Source organism: Callithrix jacchus, chromosome 16 (genome assembly GCF_049354715.1).
Source record: "Callithrix jacchus isolate 240 chromosome 16, calJac240_pri, whole genome shotgun sequence".
In the NCBI taxonomy this organism is placed as follows: Eukaryota; Metazoa; Chordata; class Mammalia; order Primates; family Cebidae; genus Callithrix; species Callithrix jacchus.
Genome location: NC_133517.1, coordinates 81,032,390 through 81,046,931, shown reverse-complemented (window position 1 = coordinate 81,046,931; position 14,542 = coordinate 81,032,390). Strand labels below are relative to the sequence as shown.

At 38.2% G+C, this 14,542-nt stretch overlaps 1 long non-coding RNA gene across 1 annotated transcript in view; it reads right to left on the bottom strand.

Moving 5' to 3' along the window:
- The window catches only part of LOC144579773 (uncharacterized), a 226,290-nt gene that overhangs the window by 61,877 nt on the left and 149,871 nt on the right, over nucleotides 1–14,542 (bottom strand). The window lies entirely within an intron of this gene.

Below are 14,542 nucleotides of genomic sequence, written 5' to 3'. Positions count from 1 at the left end.
AGAGTATAGAGAGCTTAGAATTATTCCTAGTGCATAAAAACACAATAAGTATTTAGAGACAAAACAAATGAAGTAATAAATACTATGAACACATAGAATAATGGTTACCTAACACAGACAACGGCTTCCCTATAAAGGTGACACTGAAGCTAGATAAATAAGATACCAGAGAAAATTCTAGGCAGGGAGAGTAATAGTAATTGTAATAGTTACAGTTGACTATGTAACAAGTCATGTGAGCTGAAGTATTAACTGCAGAATATGGCTGCACTTACTTCATGCTACCTGACTTGTATTGACTGCCCAATGCTCTGAATCATGACCATCTAGTTAGTTTCACTGAAAACAGCAAGAAGATCCAAGGCTGCACCTTCAGAAAAGGGTGGTAATCAATAAGCCTGTGACATTGTCCTTACAGCAAAAGCTGATTTGTTAGTGCTAAAATGCAGGTTGTATAAAAAAATAAGTAGAAGACATGGACAATGACAACCAAAAAGACTAAAGAAAGATCCTTGTCTTGAGTGGTTTACAAACAGTAGAAACACAAGAAAAAATAAAGGCACCAGTATTAGCAAAATATTTAACAACATAAAATCTGTTTACATCACTTCAAATAATTCAATTCAAGAATATTATCCCCCAAGGAAACACCACAGAAAACAAAGCTGGTTTTATTAAAATAAATGCTCAGATTTTAAAGAGAATATTTCACTTGGTACAGAAACAAGGCTGTAGAACCATATATTTCTTTGGATTCTGTAGGATGACTGCTATAAGAAAGGGATGTGCAATGTATAATCAAAGGAGGATTCTCAGAGCAAATGACTTTTAGGCTGCAATCTGAAAACTATATTTGCCGTGTGTTTATCCCTAAGCATATAATGAATCCAAATAGGAAAATGCAGTTCATCTTAATAAAATTTGCTTTACAAACAACTGTTCAGGGTAAGTATTAATTATCCCACAAAATGAAACTTGTGGTTTTCTTTTTGTGCAAAATAGCAATTCTCAATAGTTTTCTCAACAGAAATGTGACATTATTGACATGTTAAAGCAGCTCCTAGGTTACGTGACTACTCAGTCCTCTATAACATCCTTTCTTTACAATAACCCAGTCTCTGACAAATTTATTGATGAAATGGAGAATCAATCTACAATAATACAAAATAATACAAAAACAATAATCTGTTTGCCTTAATTGAAAAGGAAACATGCTACCACTGAAATATATATGTAATATATAATAATATATATAAATGATAAAGATGATGATATGGTTTGGCTGTGTCCCCACCCAAATCTCATCTTGAACTGTAGTTCCCATAATCCCCACATGTTGTGAGAGGGACCGATGAGAGGGAATTGAATCATGAGGGCATTTACCCTCATGCTGTTCTTGTGATAGTGAGTGAGTTCTCATGGGATCTAATAAGATCTTTATAAGAGACTTTTTCCTCCTTCACTCAGCGCTTCTCCTTCCTGCTGCCATGTGAAGGATTATTTGCTTCCTTTTCTGCCATGATTGTAAGTTTCCTGAGGCCACCTCAGTCCTACAGAACTGTGAGTCAGTTAAACCTCTCTCTTTTATAAATTACCCAGTCTCAGGCAGTCCTTTATAGCAGTATGAGAATTGACTAATACAGTAAATTGGTACCAGGAGTGGGACACTGCTGTAAAGATATCAAAAACTGTGGAAGTGACTTTGAGTAACAGGCAGAAATTAGAAGAGTTTGGAAGGCTTGGAAGAAGACAGAAAAATGTAGAAAAGTTTGGAACTTTCTATAGACTTGGAGGGCTCAGAAGACAAGAAATGTGGGAAAGTTTGGAACTTCCTAAAGACTTGTTGGATGGCTTTGACCAAAATGGTGATAGTGATATAAACAATGAAGTCCAGGCTGAGGTGGTCTCAGATGGAGATGGGAAACTTGTTGGTAACTGGAATAAAAGCAACTCTTGCCATGAAAAGAGACTCCCAGCATTTGCCCCTGCCCCGGAAATGGTTTTCTGAGCCAGGTCCAGGGTCCCCATTCTGTGTGCAGCCTTGGGATTCAGTGTCTGCATCCCAAATGCTCCAGCTGTGGCTAAATAAAGCCAGTGTACAGCTCAGGCCATTGCTTAAGAAGGTGAAAGCCCCAAGCTTTGGTAGCTTCCATGTGGTGTAACTTATAGATGTGCGGAGGTCAAGAACTGAGGTTTGAGAGCCTCCACCTAGATTTCAGATGATGCACAGAAATGCCTGGATGTCCAGGCAAAACTCTGCTGCAGTTAGTTACTTCCTTGATACAATGAGGGTACATAGGAGGAACCCAGTGGGAGGTAATTAAATCATGGGGATGGTTACCCTTATGCTATTCTCGTGTTAGTGAGTGAGTTCTCATAAAATCTAATTGTTTTATAAGGGACTTTTCCCCACTTCACTGGGCACTTCTCCTTCCGGCCACCATGTGAAGAAGGACATGCTTGCTTACCCTTATGCAATTATTGTAAGTTTCCTGAGGCCTCCCCAGCCCTATGGAACTGTGAGTCAGTTAAAACTCTTTTTTTTTTTTTTACAAATTACCCAATCGCAGGCAGTTCTTTATAACAGCATGAAAACAAACTAATATAGATGGTAAGCTATATATGCATGTTTTTCTCAACTAAAAAGTTAAAAAGAAGAGCTGGGCATAGTGGCTTATGCCTGTAATCCCAGCACTTTGGGAGGCAAAGGCAGGTGGATCACCTGATGTCAGGAGTTCAAGGCCAGCCTAACCAACATGGCAAAGCCCCATCTCTACTAAAAAATACCAAAAAATTAGCCTGGTATGGTGGCACATACTTGTAGTTCTGGCTACTCAAGAGGCTGAGGCAGGAGAATCACTTGAACTTGGAAGGAAGAGGTTGCAATGAGCCAAAATTATGCCACTGCATTCCAGTTTGGATGACAGAGAAACAGGAAGAAGAGAGGAAGAAAGTAAAAAAGGAAGAAGAGGAGGGGAAGGAGGGGGAGGGAGAAGAGAGGGGGAGGGAGAAAAGGAGGAGGAAGAGGAGGGGGAAGAGGAGGAGGAGAAACAACAACCACACTAACTCCAGCATATTTTTCCTGATTACTAGGTAATTAGAAGTGAACATTGGTCTTTTTGGCAGTAGCTCATCTGTGTTCGCAAATATTTGTTTCCTTGTGTGTCACTCTCATCAAAACTACTCTACTCTGCTAGAGTAAACACCGAATCAAATGAAGAAACATAACAAAAATAATTTTTAAACCCACTATTTTTCTTAACAAGTAGTTTTTCTAATTTCTATAATAATAAAAAACTAAAACGATGGGAAAAGAATTGATTACATTTGTTTTCTGCCATAAAGTTTAGAAATAATTTCTCCATCATTGTCTTTTTCAACCCTCATTAAACACCTCCTGTGGGTGCTTGGAGTGAAAAATCATAATTATAATGACCATTAAATTCTGCTCTCAGGAAGATGTAGCAGACATACTTTTCCCCATTTAGACTACTAAGTATGGTAAAAAAAAAAATTCTGGATATTACATATAAAACAAACATAAGATGACTCTAAAAGAAAGAAAGAATAAAGAAGGCCAGCTAGGAATCTCAGAATACAAGGAAAGACACAGTGATAAGTTCACAGCATTTTTGTTTTACCTCATCTATTTCAGACTTACAGCTGAAGAAGCCATCAACCTGGAAATGCAACAAGCTTAAACAAAAATAAACACATCAAAAATCCACTCTCTCTTATCAAAGGACCAGGATGGGGCATCCTAGTAAGACAGAAAACTTTCAGACAATGACTGCTCTACTCAGAAAAACACTACAAAAATAAACCTAGCAAATAAGGAATCTAGCAAATAAATTTAAAAGACCAAGCAAAGGGCCTAGATCTTTCTCCTCACCCCCTCACCCGGTTGTATCAAGGCACCCCAATCTTTCAACAAACCTAGATCAACTACTACCAATGCTATAAAAGATCTACACTCAAAAACACCATTGAGAAATCAAAATGACATTCTAAAATTTGTGCAAATAACTGCAGAGAAAAGAAAAAAGGAGAAACAGCAGAAAAAATGAAGAAAAAAATATAAACTAATAAGCTTAAGGTTTAACATAGCATAATTCAATTAATTTAATGTAATGATCTAAATACACTAATTGTAAGACAGGGATTCATAGATTAAATATATAGATAGCCCAAGTATATGCTGCCTACAAGAAACTCAATTCAAATATAACAAGACATACAGATTGAAAGCAAAAGGATGGAAAAATGTATATCGTGTACATATTAATAAAAAGAAAACAGGCATAAATATAGTCAGATAAAGGAGACTTCAGAGCAAAAAAATTACCAAAGACCAAAGACAAAGAAGAATATTATATATGATGAAAAAAGAGTTAAAGTCCCATGAGCCTATCGCAATCAAGTGCTCCAAAAAACTACTAAGCAAAAACTGTTCGACTTGAAAGAAGGAATAGATAAATCCACAACTGTAGTTGAACAATTCAAAACCTCTCTCTCAGCCATTGATAGAACTAAAGAAAAAAAATCACAAAGGATATTGAGGAGTTCAATATTGTTGTCAACAAACAGCATCTAATCAATATGTATGAAATACTCTACCCAACACCAGCAGAATACTGATTCTTTTCAAGTGTCCATGAATAATATATCAAAAGAAGTTTATATCCTAAACCATAAAACAAATCTCCACAAATATAAAAGAACTAAAATCACACAGAATGTTTCCTCCAATCACAATAGAATACAAATGGAAATCAGTGCTAGAAAGATAATAAGAAAACCTCAAGACACTTGGAAACTAAACAACACCCTTCTAAATAATCCATGAGTCAAAGAAGTAGTCTCAAGGGAAATTTTAAAATGCATTGAATTGAATGGAAATAAAAATGCAACATATCAAACAGCACCACAAAAGTGGTGCTAAAAGGAATTTTATAGGACTAAATGCATACTTTCAGAAAAAAAGGAGACATCACAAATCAATAAACTAAGCTCCCAACACAAAGAATTTAGAGGGAAAAAAAGGCAAAATAAACCCAAAGCAAGTAGAAGGCAGGATATTGTAAAGAGCAGAAATCGATAAAATTGAAAACAGAATAACAATAGCAGAATAAATTAAACACAGACAGGTTTCTTCAAAAAGATCAGTAAAATTCTTAGAACAATTTGACAGTGAAATAGATAAATACAAATGTGCAATATAAAGAGTTAAAACAGGCATCTCACTGCAAATATTGCAGATATCAAAATAACATGGGAATACTACAAAATAATTCTAAACACATAAATTTGACAACTTAGATAAAATGTACCAATTCATTGAAAAATACTAACCACAGGAACTCTTCCAACATGGAATAAATAACTTCTATAGCCCGTAACTACTAAAAAATTGAATTCATAATTTTAATATTTTAAAGGAGGAAATTATTCAGGCTCAGAAAGATTCACTTGAATATTCTACTAAATATTTTTTAAAGACTTAACAAAAATTTAACACAATCTCTTCCAGAAAATAGAAGAGGAGAGAACACTTTCAAATTCACTTTATGAAGTTACTACACTGATACTAAATATAAATATATTACTGCAAAGGCAGTAAATATATTTCATAACCAAGTGAAACTTATTCTGGAATTCAAGACACATTTGAAAATCAATCAGTATTATTATATGTATTGATAGGCTAAAGAAGAAAAGTCACATAACTATATCAATCATGCCTCAAAAAGGCCTTTGACAACATTCAACACTAATTCAGATAAAAACTCTCAGAAAAGTAGGAATAGAGGGGAACTTTCTCAACTGAATAAAGTACATCCACAAAATTCATCCAGCTAACACCATACTTAACGCTTTCTGTAGAAAAACAGCCTGCTGCATGGCAAGACTGATGCCCTCTTGAAGCAAAACCACTATGATGATGAACGTTTGACTCCTGTAAATCAAGTGCTCTGCAGCAAAGTCTTTAAACATTGCCTGTGGGAGAGAGGGAGGGAGACAAGGACTGAAAAACTACCTTTTGGGTGCTATGCTCACTACCTGGTTGGCTGTTTCAGTCATACCCTAAACTCAGCATTATGCAAGGTACTTTTGTAACAAACCTGTGCAGGTACTGCCTGATTCTAAAAGAAAAGTTGAAAAAGAAAAACAAAATTTACAAAGCTGCAAGCTGGAAAAAAAAATGTCTATGGGATAGATCACTCCTCTTAAAGGTGCTTATCTAATCTTCCACTTCCTAGTGGTCAGGAGTTTCAACAAAAAAAGTCTGAGACATGACTAGGTGTAGATGTTTGTACCCTATATAAAGAATACTTTCTAGAGAGCAGGTGCAGGGATCTAATATCTTGTACTTGCACTGTTTTTATTTTTTTATTATTTATTTATTTATTTATTTTTATTGGATTTTAGGTTTTGGGGTACATGAGCAGAGCATGCAAGACAGTTGCGTAGGTACACACATGGCACTGTGCTTTGCTTTGCTTCTCCCCTTCACCCACATTTGGCATTTCTCCCCAGGCTATCCCTCCCCACCACCCCCTCCCACTGGCCCTCCCCTTTTCCCCCCAATAGATCCCAGTGTTTAGTACTCCCCTTTCTGTGTCCATGTGTTCTCATTTTTCATCACCCGCCTATGAGTGAGAATATGTGGTGTTTCATTTTCTGTTCTTGTGTCAGTTTGCTGAGGATGATGTTCTCCAGATTCATCCATGTCCCTACAAACGACACAAACTCATCATTTCTGATTGCTGCATAATATTCCATGGTGTATATGTGCCACATTTTTCCAATCCAGTCTATTATCAATGGGCATTTGGGTTGATTCCAGGTCTTTGCTATTGTAAACAGTGCTGCAATGAACATTCGTGTACATGTGTCCTTACAGTAGAACGATTTATAGTCTTTTGGATATATACCCAGTAATGGGATTGCTGAGTCAAATGGAATTTCTATTTCTAAGGCCTTGAGGAATCCCCACACTGTCTTCCACAATGGTTGAACTAATTTACACTCCCACCAACAGTGTAAAAGTGTTCCTTTTTCTCCACATCCTCTCCAGCATCTGTTGTCTCCAGATTTTTTAATGATCGCCATTCTAACTGGCGTGAGATGGTATCTCAATGTGGTTTTGATTTGCATCTCTCTGATGACCAGCGACGATGAGCATTTTTTCATATGATTTGTTGGCCTCATATATGTCTTCTTTCGTAAAGTGTCTGTACATATCCTTTGCCCACTTTTGAATGGGCTTGTTTGTTTTTTTCCTGTAAATCTGTTTGAGTTATTTGTAAATTCTGGATATCAGCCCTCTGTCAGATGGGTAAACTGCAAAAACTTTTTCCCATTCTGTTCGTTGCCGATTCACTCTACTGACTGTTTCTTTTGCTGTGCAGAAGCTGTGGAGTTTCATTAGGTCCCATTTGTCTATTTTGGCTTTTGTTGCCAATGCTTTTGGTGTTTTGTTCATGAAGTCCTTGCCTACTCCTATGTCCTCGATGGTTTTGCCTAGATTTCCTTCTAGGGTTTTTATCGTGCCAGGTCTTATGTTTAAGTCTTTAATACATCTGGAGTTAATTTTAGTGTAAGGTGTCAGGAAGGGGTCCAGTTTCTGCTTTCTGCACATGGCTAGCCAGTTTTCCCAACACCATTTGTTAAACAGGGAATTCTTTCCCCATTGCTTGTTTTTGTCAGGTTTATCAAAGATTGTATAGTTGTAGATATGTTGTGTTGCCTCCGGTGTCTCTGTTTTGTTCCATTGGTCTATATCTCTGTTTTGGTACCAGTACCATGCTGTTTTGATTACTGTAGCCTTGTAGTATAGTTTGAAATCCGGTAGTGTGATGCCCCCTGGCTGTGTTCTTTTTGCTTAGAATTGACTTGGCTATGCGGGCTCTCTTTTGGTTCCATATGAAGTTCATGGTGGTTTTTTCCAGTTCTGTGAAGAAAGTCAATGGTAGCTTGATGGGGATAGCATTGATTCTGTAAATTACTTTGGGCAGTATAGCCATTTTCACAATATTAATTCTTCCTAATCATGAACATGGAATGTTTCTCCATCTGTTTGTGTCCTCTCTGATTTCGTTGAACAGTGGTTTGTAGTTGTCCTTGAGGAGGTCCCTTACATTCCTTGTGAGTTGTATTCCAAGGTATTTTATTCTTTTTGTAGCAATTGTGAATGGCAGTTCGTTCTTGATTTGGCTTTCTTTAAGTCTGTTATCGGTGTAGACGAATGCTTGTGATTTTTGCACATTGATTTTATATCCTGAGACTTTGCTGAAGTTGCTTATCAGTTTCAGGAGTTTTTGGGCTGAGGCAATGGGGTCTTCTAGGTATACTATCATGTCGTCTGCAAATAGAGACAATTTGGCTTCCACCTTTCCTATTTGAATACCCTTTATTTCTTTTTCTTGCCTGATTGCTCTGGCTAGAATTTCCAGTACTATATTGAATAGGAGTGGTGAGAGAGGGCATCCTTGTCTAGTACCAGATTTTAAAGGGAATGCTTCCAGTTTTAGCCCATTCAGTATGATATTGGCTGTTGGTTTGTCATAAATAGCTTTTATTACGTTGAGATACATTCCATCGATACCGAGTTTATTGAGGGTTTTTAGCATAAAGGGCTGTTGAATTTTGTCAAATGCCTTCTCTGCGTCAATTGAGATAATCATGTGGTTTTTGTTTTGGGTTCTGTTTATGTGGTGAATTACGTTTATAGACTTGCGTATGTTGAACCAGCCTTGCATCCCCGGGATGAATCCTACTTGATCATGATGAATAAGTTTTTGATTTGCTGTTGCAATCGGCTTGCCAATATTTTATTGAAGATTTTTGCATCTATGTTCATCATGGATATTGGCCTGAAGTTTTCTTTTCTTGTTGTGTCTCTGCCGGGTTTTGCTATCAGAATGATGTTGGTCTCATAAAATGATTTGGGAAGGCTTCCCTCTTTTTGGATTGTTTGAAATAGTTTTAGAAGGAATGGTACCAGCTCCTCTTTGTGTGTCTGGTAGAATTCGGCTGTGAATCCGTCTGGACCTGGGCTTTTTTTGAGTGGTAGGCTCTTAATTGCTGCCTCGACTTCTGACCTTGTTATTGGTCTATTCCTAGTTTCAGCTTCCTCCTGGTTTAGGCTTGGGAGGACACAGGAGTCCAGGAATTTATCCATTTCTTCCAGGTTTACTAGTTTATGTGCATAGAGTTGTTTGTAATATTCTCTGATGATGGTTTGAATTTCTGTGGAGTCTGTGGTGATTTCCCCTTTATCATTTTTTATTGCATCTATTTGGTTGTTCTCTCTTTTCTTTTTAATCAATCTGGCTAGTGATCTGTCTATTTTGTTGATCTTTTCAAAAAACCAGCTCTTGGATTTATTGATTTTTTGAAGGGTTTTTTGTGTCTCAATCTCCTTCAGTTCAGCTCTGATCTTAGTTATTTCTTGTCTTCTGCTGGGTTTTGAGTTTTTTTGATCTTGCTCCTCCCAGCTCTTTCAATTTTGACGATAGGGTGTCAGTTTTGGATCTCTCCATTCTCCTCATATGGGCACTTATTGCTATATACTTTCCTCTAGAGACTGCTTTAAATGTGTCCCAGAGGTTCTGGCACGTTGTGTCTTCATTCTCATTGGTTTCGAAGAACTTCTTTATTTCTGTCCTCATTTCATTTTTTACCCAGTCAACATTCAAGAGCCAGTTGTTCCGTTTCCATGAGGCTGTGCAGTTCTGGGTCGGTTTCTGTATTCTGAGTTCTAACTTGATTGCACTATGGTCTGAGAGGCTGTTTGTTATGATTTCAGTTGTTTTGCATTTGTTGAGCAGTGCTTTACTTCCAATTATGTGGTCAGTTTTAGAGTAGGAGTGATGTAATGCTGAGAAGAATGTGTATTCTGTGGATTTGGGGTGGAGAGTTCTGTAAATGTCTATCAGGTTTGCTTGCTCCAAGTCTGAGTTCAAGCCCTGGATATTCCTGTTGATTTTCTGTCTGGTTGATCTGTCTAATATTGACAGTGGAGTGTTAAAGTCTCCCACTATTATGGTGTGGGAGTCTAAGTCTCTTTGTAAGTCATTAAGAACTTGCCTTATGTATCTGGGTGCTCCTGCATTGGGTCCATATATGTTCAGGATCGTTAGCTCTTCTTGTTGTATCGATCCTTTTACCATTATGTAATGGCCTTCTTTGTCTCTTTTGATCTTTGTTGCTTTAAAGTCTATTTTATCAGAGTTGAGAACTGAAACTCCTGCTTTTTTTTGCTCTCCATTTGCTTGGTAAATCTTCCTCCATCCCTTTATTTTGAGCCTTTGTGTATCCTTGCATATGAGATGGGTTTCCTGGATACAGCACACTGATGGGTTTTGGATTTTTATCCAATTTGCCAGTCTGTGTCTTTTGATTGGTGCATTTAGTCCATTTACATTTAGGGTTAATATTGTTATGTGTGAATCTGATACTGCCATTTTGATGCTAAGTGGCTGTTTTGCCTGTTAGTTGTTGTAGATTCTTCTTATGTTGATGCTCTTTAGCATTTAGTGTGATTTTGGAATGGCTGGTACTGGTTGTTCCTTTCTATGTGTAGTGCCTCTTTTAGGAGCTCTTGTAAAGCAGGCCTGGTGGTGACAAAATCTCTGAGTACTTGCTTGTTCAGAAAGGATTTTATTTTTCCTTCACTTCTGAAGCTCAGTTTGGCCGGATATGAAATTCTGGGTTGAAAGTTCTTTTCTTTAAGAATGTTGAATATTGGCCCCCACTCTCTTCTGGCTTGTAGTGTTTCTGCTGAGAGATCTGCTGTGAGTCTGATGGGCTTCCCTTTGTGGGTGACCCTACCTTTCTCTATGGCTGCCCTTAGTATTTTCTCCTTTATTTCAACCTTGTTGAATCTGACGATTATGTGCCTTGGGGTTGCTCTTCTTGCAGAATATCTTTGTGGTGTTCTCTGTATTTCCTGTATTTGAGTGTTGGCCTGTCTTGCTAGGTGGGGGAAATTTTCCTGGATGATGTCCTGAAGAGTATTTTCCAGCTTGGATTCATTCTCTTTGTCCCCTTCTGGTACACCTATCAAACGTAGGTTAGGTCTTTTCACATAGTCCCACATTTCTTGGAGACTTTGTTCATTCCTTTTTGCTCTTTTTTCTCTAATCTTGGTTTCTCGTTTTATTTCATTGAGTTGGTCTTCGACTTCAGATATTCTTTCTTCTGCTTGGTCAATTCGGCTATTGAAACTTGGGCATGCTTTGCGAAGTTCTCGTATTGTGTTTTTCAGCTCCTTTAGTTCATTCATATTCCTCTTTAAGTTATCCATTCTTGTTATCATTTCCTCATACCTTTTTTCAAGGTCCTTAGTTTCTTTGCATTGATTTAATACATGTTCTTTTAGCTCACAAAATTTCTCATTATCCACCTTCTGAAGTCTAATTCCATCATTTCATCACAGTCATTCTCCATCCAGCTTTGTTCCCTTGCTGGTGAGGAGTTTTGGTCCTTTCTAGGAGGCGAGGTGTTCTGGTTTCGGGTGTTTTCCTCCTTTTTTCGCTGGTTTCTTCCCATCTTTGTGGATTTATCCGCTTGTCGTCTGCCTAGTTGCTGACTTTTCAATTGGGTCTCTGAGTGGACACCCAGATCGTTGATGATGAAGTATTTCTGTTACTTGGTTTTCCTTCTACCAGTCTAGCCCCTTCGCTGTACAACTGCTGAGGTCCACTCCAGGCCCTGCTTGTCTGGGGTGCACCTCTAGCAGCTGTGGCACAGTGAGGGATGCTACCAGTTTCTTTTTCTGCTATCTTTGTCCCAGAATGATGCCTGCCAAATGTCAGTCTTTTGGATATAGAGGGGTCAGGGAGCTGCTTGAGGAGACAGTCTGTACTTTATAGGAGCTCAATTGCTGAGCTGTGATCTCTGTTATTCATTCAGGGCTGTTAGGCTGCTATGTTTGATTCTGCTGCAACAGAGCTCATTAAAAAAACCATTTTTTTCTCAAATGCTCTGTGTTGGGGGGTTCGGGCTTTATTTTTGGATGTTCGTTGTGGTGTCCTGCCCAGCTAGGAGGCAGACTAGCCACTGTTTGCCTGCGGAGGCTCTGCCCTGCTGATGTGAGGCTCGCCCTGTAGGGGCAGGCTCTGCTGTTCTGCTGTGGTCTCCGCCATGCCCTGAGGCAAAGTCTCTCTTGTAGCGGGTTGCCTCGGCAACGGCAGGCTGCGTCAGCAGTGGGCATGTATCTCAGTTGGGGTGGGTTGCCTCGGTAATGGTGGACGCCTCTCCCCCACAGAGCATCTCAGACCGACTGCACAGGGATTGTTTGAAATCGCGGTTTTGTTCGTCCCACCGGGCTAGCCCAAACGCTCTGTTCCTGCAATCCCCTGGGCTGGCCCACTGTCCAAGTCTCATTCAGTCTCAAGTCCAGCCCTCTCAAGTCTCAGGTTGCCGGTTCAACAGGGCACCCGGACAAGCGCGCCCTGTGGGGAGTGCTGGGTAGGGCCAGCCACCGCCACCCCAGCTGCTGGCTTCACCAGGCAGAGGTACTGCCAGGCGTCCCATGTCTCCTTTATACTTGGGAATTTCCCCGTTCTGTGGGCAAGAAAGATCAGTCTGGAAATGCAGCTCTGACTCACCTCTCTGCAGATTCAAGGAGAGCTCCAATCCTGGGTTGTTCTCACAGCGCCATCTTGAGTCCTCCCCCCTATTTTTTTATTTTTATTTTTTTGAGACGGTGTTTCACTCTTGTTACCCAGGCTGGAGTGCAATGGCACAATCTCGGCTCACCGCAACCTCCGCCTCCTGGGTTCAGGCAATTCTCCTGCCTCAGCCTCCTGAGTAGCTGGGATTACAGGCATGCGACACGATGCCCAGCTAATTTTTTGTATTTTTAGTAGACACGGGGTTTCACCATCTTGACCAGGATGAACTCGATCTCTTGACCTCGTGATCCACCCGCCTCGGCCTCCCAAAGTGCTGGGATTACAGGCATGAGCCACCGCGCCCGACCTGCACTGTTTTTAAATCCCTATTAAATATTTCTTTCTGAAAAACTTGATCTGTCAACCTCTTTCTCCAGCCTCTCAGTACCCTCAACCTTTGAAGGTAGTTTTACATATACCTGCTCACTGAGGAACACCTCTCTAAGATAAGAAACAGGCAAGGATATCTGCTGTCACTCCTCTTATTCATAGTGCTGTAAGTTATAGCCAGTACAATGAGACAAGAAAAGGTAATAAAATGCATACATATCAGAAGAGAAAAAATAATGTTGCTCCTATTTGCAAATGGCATAATTGTCTACACAGAAACCCACAAGGAATCTAATTTTTTAATTCCTAAAATTAAGATATTTCAACAATGTGGCAGGATATAAGATAAACATAAAAATTTGTTTTATTTCTATATATTAGCAATGAAAACATAAAAACTGAAATTAAAATACAATAACATTCATAATTGTTTAAAAAGTAAGATACTTAGGTGTACATCTATCAAAACATGTATAAGACTTGTATGCTGAAAACTATAAAATGCTACTGAAATAAAACAAGGAAGATCTAAGTACATGGAGATACAGTCATGTTTATATATTGAAAGATAACAAAGATGAATTTCTCCTCAAATAAATGCATGCAATTTCTATCACTATCATATCAAGATATTTTATAGACATAAAGATTATTATATATGATATATATGGAAGTTAAAAGAATTAGAATTCTTAAAACAATTTTTAAAAGAACTAAGTAAAATAAATCAGTCTATCTGATTTGAAGACTTATATGGCAAAAGTAATCAAGATTCTGTGACATTAGCAGAAGGATGAACACATAAATGACAGAAACAGAATAGAGAAGCCAGAAATAAAACTGTACAAATACGTCCAACTGATTTTTGGCAGAGGGGCAAGGCAATTCAATAAAGGAAACAAGTCTTTTCCACAAATGATAAAGTGGAATTCATAAGCAAAAAAAAAAAAAGAATGTCAAACAGTTTTTACACCTTATCCTATAGTTTTGCAAGGTACTATTTTTTAATAAAAATATTTGAGTTTACAATGATCTCAAAATTCAAAAGTTTGATTAAACAAATAATTTTTACATGTGTCAAGGGGAGGAAACAGAAGGGTAAACAAACACTTATAGCACAATGTGGTATATATGATGATTGACACACAAATATAATTCCATTAGGAGAACAGCATAATCACCAAGAAAGTTATCAAAGACCTTCCAAAGAGGTAAGATTTGAGCTAAGTCTTGAAAGAATGGGGAAGCTTATCAGCTTTTTTTTTATTCTTATAATCCTATGAAATAGAGATTAGGCCTCCTTTAGAGAAGGCTTAATAATGTTAAATCAATGATCCAATGCAATAGTTTCCAATTGTAATTTCATTGGCCTTACATTTTTATCATAGTGTTATCAAAATATTATATAATAGAATCAAAATGCTCAAGAAATAATAAATTTTTTAAATGTTATTTAAAGGGACATTCATCTATTCAGGCATTTAGTAAGCATTAACATAATCCTGATATGTTGACACTCAGGTAGGTCA